This window comes from Eurosta solidaginis, chromosome 3 (genome assembly GCF_040869045.1).
Source record: "Eurosta solidaginis isolate ZX-2024a chromosome 3, ASM4086904v1, whole genome shotgun sequence".
NCBI lineage: Eukaryota > Metazoa > Arthropoda > Insecta > Diptera > Tephritidae > Eurosta > Eurosta solidaginis.
This window is the reverse complement of record NC_090321.1, coordinates 198,039,242-198,048,086: the sequence shown is the minus strand read 5'-3', so window position 1 is coordinate 198,048,086 and position 8,845 is coordinate 198,039,242. Positions and strand designations below refer to the sequence as shown.

The window sequence follows — 8,845 nt, the reverse complement described above, 5'->3', positions numbered from 1 at the left end:
AAATCGGGGCACCTTATATAAAATCCAACCCATACATATTTACAAACGCAACATCTTACATGATTTTTAGATGTTACTGGAATGCATAAGAAAAAGTAAACGCATCTATATGAAATACTGCTTATGTGGCGGGGTTTTAACCAGTCATGTGCCAGAGCTCTCTTCTATCATATTTGCCCTGTACGTAGTCAATTGAATCGACTGGTGCATTGTTTACTATATATTTGGCAGCTTAAATAGAAGTTATGTTGCGAATAGAGTGGAAGGCAGTGGACTAGGCAATCGAATGTCATATAATGAAGGAATGGTGTTCGGAGTTTTTTCAAAGTTAAAAAAAAAATGATAAAAGCTTTAATATAAATAAAACTATTGTTTTAATAACAACAGAAACGCCTTATATATTCTATATACATAAATTCGTAAGGATTATCTCACTTTAAAATTTGAGTTAGATAATCTAGTTTTTTTTTTTTGAAACTGAGTCGAGAACTGTGCGTGTGAATGTGCGAATTTTCACCGATCAGCTGTTAGTTGCGCTACTTGGTAAAATTTACAATGGACTGGTGAGTGGTTGAATATATCAATCATTGTTTACTATATAGTTTGGCAGCTTAAGTAGAGGTTATGTTGCGAATAGAGTGGAAGGCAGTGGACTAGGCAGTCGAATGTCATATAATGAAGGAATGGTGTTCGGAAATTTTTCAAAGTTAAAAAAAAAATGATAAAAGCTGTAATATAAATAAAACTATTGTTTTAATAACAACAAAAACGCCATATATATTCTGTATACATAAATTTGTAAGGATTATCTCACTTTAAAATTTGAATTAAATAATCTAAAGTTTTTTTTGAAACTGAGTCGAGAACTGTGCGTGTGAATGTCCGAATTTTCACCGATCAGCTGTTAGTTGCGCTACTTGGTAAAATTTACAATGATATCAATTCGAAGCAATTGGTTGTGAATTTAATTAAACGTTAGAAAGCAAATACATATCGGAATTATTTATACTATTTTCAAATAACAAAAAATAAATATTGGGTAAAAGAACTCATGGTGTAATGAAAAGTCACATAAATGTGTAAAAAGCCGGCTAGTAGTCGAAGTAAATGCATCTATGCATACGTATCTATCGTTTCCAAGGCTTAAAGGGCTGGTATTATACAGACATAAAACTATATATGCATACTTATGTATATGTAAGTTATCTCCCGTCTCGTGGGAGATGTAAAAAAATTAAAGGTGCGGAGAACTCACTGTCCTCCGATACTTGTGAAATGAAACAAGGAACGATTTTAGATTAACGTCACAACTTCTTTATTCGTGCCACTTGCACGCTAATTAACTACTGCCCTCAACATACGTTGTAACTTACTTAAATAACTTCTTAGATTAACTAAAATGTTTACATTGCAGTTCCCATGCTTTACCCAGAACTGCTCGCTTGTGTAAACAGGAAATGCTTAGCGTGCGATTCCCATAACTAGTGTAAGGTGACCTGATCGATGGTTGCGCGTGTGCCGCGTCAGCGACTTTATTCTGTTGAACTAAATAAGTCACATGCTTAGCAACGTGATCGTAGGGTGTGCCGTATTATGGTACCTATGCGTGTAACTCCTCCCCCTTTAAAGATCTGCGTCTCGTAGATCAAATGTCGAAAAGCGTGAGGGGGAGAAATTTTGTAAGGAGTGATTGCGGCCTTCTGGTGATGATTTAGTACTGACGCTTGTGACTGGCAGGCTAGGATCTGAGCGATAAAATGCAGGTGCAGATTTGCCTTTGGGGATCCTATTTATGCTAATGTTTCCCGTCCAATGCGTTGGAATTTGAACCGGTGGAAGGTCTAGTTTCTTTGTGTAACATCTCCACAGCGTTCCGGCAATAAGGGCTATTGCGCAAATCGAGATAGCCTCTGTAACGATAGAAAAATTGATTTTTTCATTGACATAGCCTAGATACTTAACATTCTCCATTGTGATGTCGTGGATGTACTCCAAGTTGAATTTCATGGTATGGTTTTTTATGTTAGAAAGTACGGCTGGGAGGGCGTGTGCGGTAACAGCTTCATTGCTGGAAAATTCCTGATCGCCAATCTTGATTGACTCGTTGTTGAATTGAATTACGTATTGTAATGTTATATCGAAGGCCATGTGATCTTTGTGCTCGCTGGCTCCTTAATGGGAAGCCAAAGATGTAGGTGAGGTAACGTGTTTTGGTACCGGTGGGACATAGCACAACGGGATGTGGCAAGGTGAGATCACAGGAGCATTTAGTTGAATGTAGGTGAATGCAAGCTAGTGTCAAAACCTGAACTAGACTCCTAGCATTCTCGACTACAAAAGGTTGAAGGGGTCTCGGCGGATGGAGCTCTCTCGTGCCTTAGCTCTTTCGGCGTGGGGTGGGTTTTTGCCGATCCTCAACCTCAGTTACATAAACTTTATTTTTATAGAACTCCGGGCAGAACCGAAGAAGGGAGAAACCTCTTCGGTTTAAACAAACAAATATCAAGTCATGATGAAGTCACATAAAAAAATTGATTTAAGAATATTTGAAACTTCCCCCTTTGGAGTGTGTATTAGGGTGCAAGGTCTAAGGTGACATTCGACTCTTGCATTCTGCACCCTACCCTACCATGATCTTCCATCTAAACGGGCCTTGAAGATACCCACTTTAATTTCTCTTACCTTTCTATGTTGCCATGCCTACCAGGAACTAACAAAAAGACTTAACACATGATAGGTTGTTTTCTTGACAACTTTATAAATTCATATTGGTGTTTTATTAAACAATGATTACTACTAAACTTAGCTACACAAATTTGTATGACGAGTGACCCTCGTAATTTCAAATATCAAGAAACTTCAACTATATGATTTGATTCTTAATAATAACAACTTTTCCCCTACATACTTATGGGCTTTACAAGGGGCTAATAAAAATTGTTGAAGTTTAAACTCTTATCTCTCTATGGATTTGGGTTTCCCACTCAAAGCGAGTTCTGCATAAAAAAGCAAAGACAATCCCAACTAGATCAATTGGATCAAAGGCACACAAAAAAAATCGAATACAACTGCCAATGTCTCTTTACCAATTATCAACTCGATGTGGAATTTTATCCCTTCGGTTGGGTTTTCAATTAAGGTTTTCCCGAATTTTATGTAAGTGTTTAGCTGTCACCAAATCGACATATGTACGTTTGTAAGTATGTAGGTATGTAGGTATGGACACCAACTACCTATTCTAAGCGAGGGCGAGTGAGCTTAGAGCGAGAATACACGATTTATGAAAATGCCAATCAGCATTACTGGAAATTGAAAATTTCAAACACTATAGCAAATGAACTTTAGGCAAGGAAAATGGTTGCCAGCAGACGTACATAGTTACGGCGATATGGATCGGCTGAATACAAATGGTAACGAAAGAATTAGATAGAAAATATATAACTTACGTGCTTACAAATTCACGTTCAGCTGCAACGTTTGAAAGGCCTTCCATCGTTGTAGTTGTTATGCGATGTTGCGGTCGGTCGGAGCTTGAATCAGCTGGTGGCACTTATTAGCAATTTCGTTTTCTTTCGTTACATAAAAAAAAAAAACCTAACTTCACAGTTCTCTAGAAACCGTAGTTTTCCATCTATCTAGGTATATCTTCTTTGAATGTCCGCAGCGAAGTATACGAACATTTACTTGATTGAATCTGATTCTGATTTAATTGAGATTTCTTTTGCAGCGAAGTATACGAACATTTACTTGATTGAATCTGATTCTGATTTAATTGAGCTTGCTTTTCTAGGCAGGGGGTTGGGATTGGCAACAACACCGAACACAATAGGACCGGCAATGACTTTTACACTGATTATTTATAGGCACTAGCTGGTATAAGTGATTGGTTTTCTTGTAGTTACTCAACTCTTTCGGATGTTTTTTTTTTAACTGATTACGAGTATACATTGAATAATACCCTTCGCATTTACTTCACACTTTTAACTTAACTAATCTTCGACTTATTTCTTTCTTTTTTGTCTGGTTGTCCCAACTCTTTGTTTTCTAATGTTCGGTAGATGTTGCTGTCACTCTTTTTGGTTACCACAAATCTCTTTGGCTATATATATTTAGACTTTCCGCACTCTATCGCGTTTTCGTTTGAAATCTTTTCCTAACGGTTTCCACTTATTCTTCCCTACTCTTGTTTAGTGCGAATGGTTGCTGGTGCCCCCTATCCTGTCCTCTTGCCTCTGGCTATTAAGCTGGGATTTGTTTTGCACCTGATTGGATGGCAACGGCCGGAATGGGTACCGTACAACACCTACACGCAGTGGGGCCTGTACATTGGTACATATGTGTGTGGTGCCTGCACAGCACAGAAGCAAAAAAAAAAGTTACATAAACTTTACTTTTATAGAACTCCGGGCAGAAACGAAGAAGGGAGAAACCTCCTCGGTTTAAACAAACAAATATCAAGTCATGATGAAGTCACATAAATTTTTTTAAGAATATTTGAAACTTCCCCCTTTGGAGTGTGTATTAGGGTGCAAGGTCTAAGGTGACATTCGACTCTTGCATTCTGCACCCTACCCTACCATGATCTTCCATCTAAACGGGCCTTGGAAGATACCCACTTTAATTTCTCTTACCTTTCTATGTTGCCATGCCTACCAGGAACTAATAAAAAGACTTAACACATGATAGGTTGTTTTCTTGACAACTTTATAAATTCATATTGGTGTTTTATTAAACAATGATTACTACTAAACTTAGCTACACAAATTTGTATGACGAGTAACCCTCGTAATTTCAAATATCAAGAAACTTCAACTATATGATTTGATTCTTAATAATAACAACTTTTCCCCTACATACTTATGGGCTTTACAAGGGGCTAATAAAAATTGTTGAAGTTTAAACTCTTATCTCTCTATGGATTTGGGTTTCCCACTCAAAGCGAGTTCTGCATAAAAAAGCAAAGGCAATCCCAACTAGATCAATTGGATCAAAGGCACACAAAAAAAATCGAATACAACTGCCAATGTCTCTTTACCAATTATCAACTCGATGTGGAATTTTATCCCTTCGGTTGGGTTTTCAATTAAGGTTTTCCCGAATTTTATGTAAGTGTTTAGCTGTCACCAAATCGACATATGTACGTTTGTAAGTATGTAGGTATGTAGGTATGGACACCAACTACCTATTCTAAGCGAGGGCGAGTGAGCTTAGAGCGAGAATACACGATTTATGAAAATGCCAATCAGCATTACTGGAAATTGAAAATTTCAAACACTATAGCAAATGAACTTTAGGCAAGAAAAATGGTTGCCAGCAGACGTACATAGTTACGGCGATATGGATCGGCTGAATACAAATGGTAACGAAAGAATTAGATAGAAAATATATAACTTACGTGCTTACAAATTCACGTTCAGCTGCAGCGTTGAAAGGCCTTCCATCGTTGTAGTTGTTATGCGATGTTGCGGTCGGTCGGAGCTTGAATCAGCTGGTGGCACTTATTAGCAATTTCGTTTTCTTTCGTTACATAAAAAAAAAAAACCTAACTTCACAGTTCTATAGAAACCGTAGTTTTCTATCTATCTAGGTATATCTTCTTTGAATGTCCGCAGCGAAGTATACGAACATTTACTTAATTGAATCTGATTCTGATTTAATTGAGATTTCTTTTTGCGCTTGCTTTTCTAGGCAGGGGGTTGGGATTGGCAACAACACCGAACACAATAGGACCGGCAATGACTTTTACACTGATTATTTATAGGCACTAGCTGGTATAAGTGATTGGTTTTCTTGTAGTTACTCAACTCTTTCGGATGTTTTTTTTTTTTAACTGATTACGAGTATACATTGAATAATACCCTTCGCATTTACTTCACACTTTTAACTTAACTAATCTTCGACTTATTTCTTTCTTTTTTGTCTGGTTGTCCCAACTCTTTGTTTTCTAATGTTCGGTAGATGTTGCTGTCACTCTTTTTGGTTACCACAAATCTCTTTGGCTATATATATTTAGACTTTCCGCACTCTATCGCGTTTTCGTTTGAAATCTTGCACCTGATTGGATGGCAACGGCCTGAATGGGTACCGTACAACACCTAGACGCAGTGGGGACTGTACATTGGTACATATGTGTGTGGTGCCTGTACAGCACAGAAGCAAAAGGCTGTTGCTGCCCCGTTATAGGTTGCTTCGTGTTCGGCCTTTTCACTTGTCATAAAAATGTATCCACACCCACCCCTGTCGTGGATGTAATAGTTTGGGTGTCGGGTGTGGTTCTTCCCTCCACTGCAATTTCTATGGCACTGTAACAAAAAAAAAACGGGATGTGCATGAGTGAATGCAACAACCTGGCACTTTACACTTCACTTTCATGTATACATACCTGGGAATTCGTAAGTGGGACTTTAAAGTCCGAATAAGGCGGCAATTGAATCAGGTACTCGGCGATGAATTGGCGGTTGTCCGAAGAAAAGGGTAACTGTTAGGTGTTCAGCCTTTTTATAGCCTCGGAAATTGCCGCTCTTTATATATATATCTTTTTTTCTTTTGGAAAGTCTCTATTGAAGTTAGCTGTGGTTTATAGTACGTTCAGTGCGCTATAAGTTAGATCAAATACCAACAGCAGCGCCATCCATTCGTCGAACTAGCATTTCATTTTATCGCCTGCGACAAGTTTTTGGTCGCGAACTGTAGGCGATGAAAATGTTTGACATTAATTTTGATAGCGACCATTACAAAACCCAATAATACGGTAGCTTGATAGAAGTATTAGAGGGAATTAGGCTCGGATATCCTTGGCATGATATGTACCAATGTCTTTTCCTTGCAAATCTTCCAACTGGTAATAGCAATTACCAAGTTTTCTGCGGATCCGGCATTTGAGGAATTGCGGGCCTAATTTGGCGTTAAAGTTTTGTGAAAACTTACTAAGGGCAAAGTTTCTTCGATAAACTTCTTAGCCTTCCTTGAAACTAACTGGCTTCGAACGCAAGTTGTATTGCTTTGCATTGCGTTCGTAAGCTTTACGAATATTCACTTGAACGTCTTTTCGTACTAATGCTAGATTATCGGATCGGGAAAGAGGAGCAATCGGTTCTTCCAACAAGCTAAGTTCTTTTAGTAGTTTGTAATCAGCACCGTGGGTGATCATGTCCAAGCCAAACAACGCGCGATACGGAGAACAACCCAACGTTTGATGCAAAGACGATCTTAACGAGCATGAGATGCTTGTAAGATGTTCGTCCCATCTTGTCTGGTCTTGTTTTAAGTATGACCGAATTGCTGTTAACAGCGACCGGTTAACTCTTTCCGCAGCATTGCTTTGCGGCGAGTACAGGGCCGTAAAGACATGATTTATACCCAGTTCCATCAGGAAGGCATTAAAATCATTGGCTTTGAATTGCGTTCCGTTGTCACTGACCAGAATCTCTGGTACGCCAAAACTATGAAAAATGTTTTCCAGAAGGTATTTCTGAATGGCGACTGAAGTAAACTTTTTTAGCGGGTGGATCCAATGATATTTGCTAAAATGATCAAGCACAATCAGTAACCCTATATGCCCATTTTTACTGCGCGGATAAGGTCCAAGCAGGTCGACATATATCCTCTGGAAAGGTCGACACGTAGGGCTGTGAGCACCCATGGGTGGCCTAAGAGTGAAGTTTGGTGCTTTGTTCTCTTTACATATTTCACAAGTTCGAACATAATTACGGACATCTTTTGCCAGCCCTGGCCAAAAAAGATAACGGCGTAACTTCTCTATGGTTTTTTGAATTCCCGCATGCGAAGATGTAGACCTGTCATGGGCCTGGATAAGAATACCCCGTCGAAGTCTCTCTGGAACCCATAATTTCCAGGAGTTCCTCTCTTGCCTATCCTCTCCAGAAGCGTGTTCCGTACGAATATATATGAATTGGTCTACCGTCTTGATATCGGGAAACCTTTCTGGGTTTTCTTGAAACTTTGTCTTCAAAGCTACATAAGACTCATCCAAAAACGCATCCGATTCAAGGTTTACCACAGGACCCATGTCCAGTGCTGCGATTTCATTTTCTTGAAGTCGCGACAAAGCGTCGGGGACAATGTGGTCTTTCCCTTTTCGATGGGAGATTGAAAATTTAAATTGTTGAAGGCGAAATATCCAACGCGCGAGTCTGCCCGAAACGTTCTGTTGACGCATGAGCCAAAGCAAACTTGAATGATCGGTAACTACCTCGAACTCTTGCAGTTCCAGATAGCATCGGAATTTTTCAATGGCCGTAATCACGGCTAAACATTCTCGCTCAGTGACGCTATAATTACGTTGCGCGCGACTAAGTTTTTTCGACATATACGCAATTGGTTTTTCCTCGTTTTCCTCGGATAATTGTACTAATACGGCCCCAATACCAACGTCACTCGCATCGCAGTGCAAATAGAACTTTTTCGCAAAATTGGGGTTAGTTAACATTGGGGCAGAGGTCAAAATTTCTTTCAATTTATTCATGGCCTGCTGCGCTTCCGTAGTCCACACAAATTTCTTCTTTGTAGACAATACTTCGGTTATGGGACAAGTGAGGTCGGCGAAGTTCGGTATGAACCGGCGGTACCATCCACAAACTCCGAGGAATCCTCTGACTTGCTTCAGGTTTCTGGGTGATGGCCAGCTTAAAATACAAGATACATTTGAGGGATCTGTGCGTATACCTCCGCTACCAATGATATAGCCGAGATAATTAACGGAAGTAACACAAAATTGGCTTTTTTCAATGTTAATAGTTAGATTGGCTTTGCGAAATTGTTCGGCCAATCTCACGAGTATTGCTAGATGGGAAGAAAAGTCTTCTGATACCACGCATAGATCATC

At 39.2% G+C, this 8,845-nt stretch overlaps 1 long non-coding RNA gene across 1 annotated transcript; it reads right to left on the bottom strand.

The window, feature by feature from the left end:
• Window positions 1–1,201: 1,201 nt before the first annotated feature.
• On the bottom strand, window positions 1,202–6,516 carry LOC137246898 (uncharacterized). Its single transcript, XR_010951735.1, has 3 exons — window positions 6,383–6,516; window positions 3,447–6,302; window positions 1,202–1,910 (listed from the first exon to the last, which is right to left on the bottom strand). It is a non-coding gene; the product is annotated as an uncharacterized lncRNA (long non-coding RNA).
• Window positions 6,517–8,845: the final 2,329 nt, after the last annotated feature.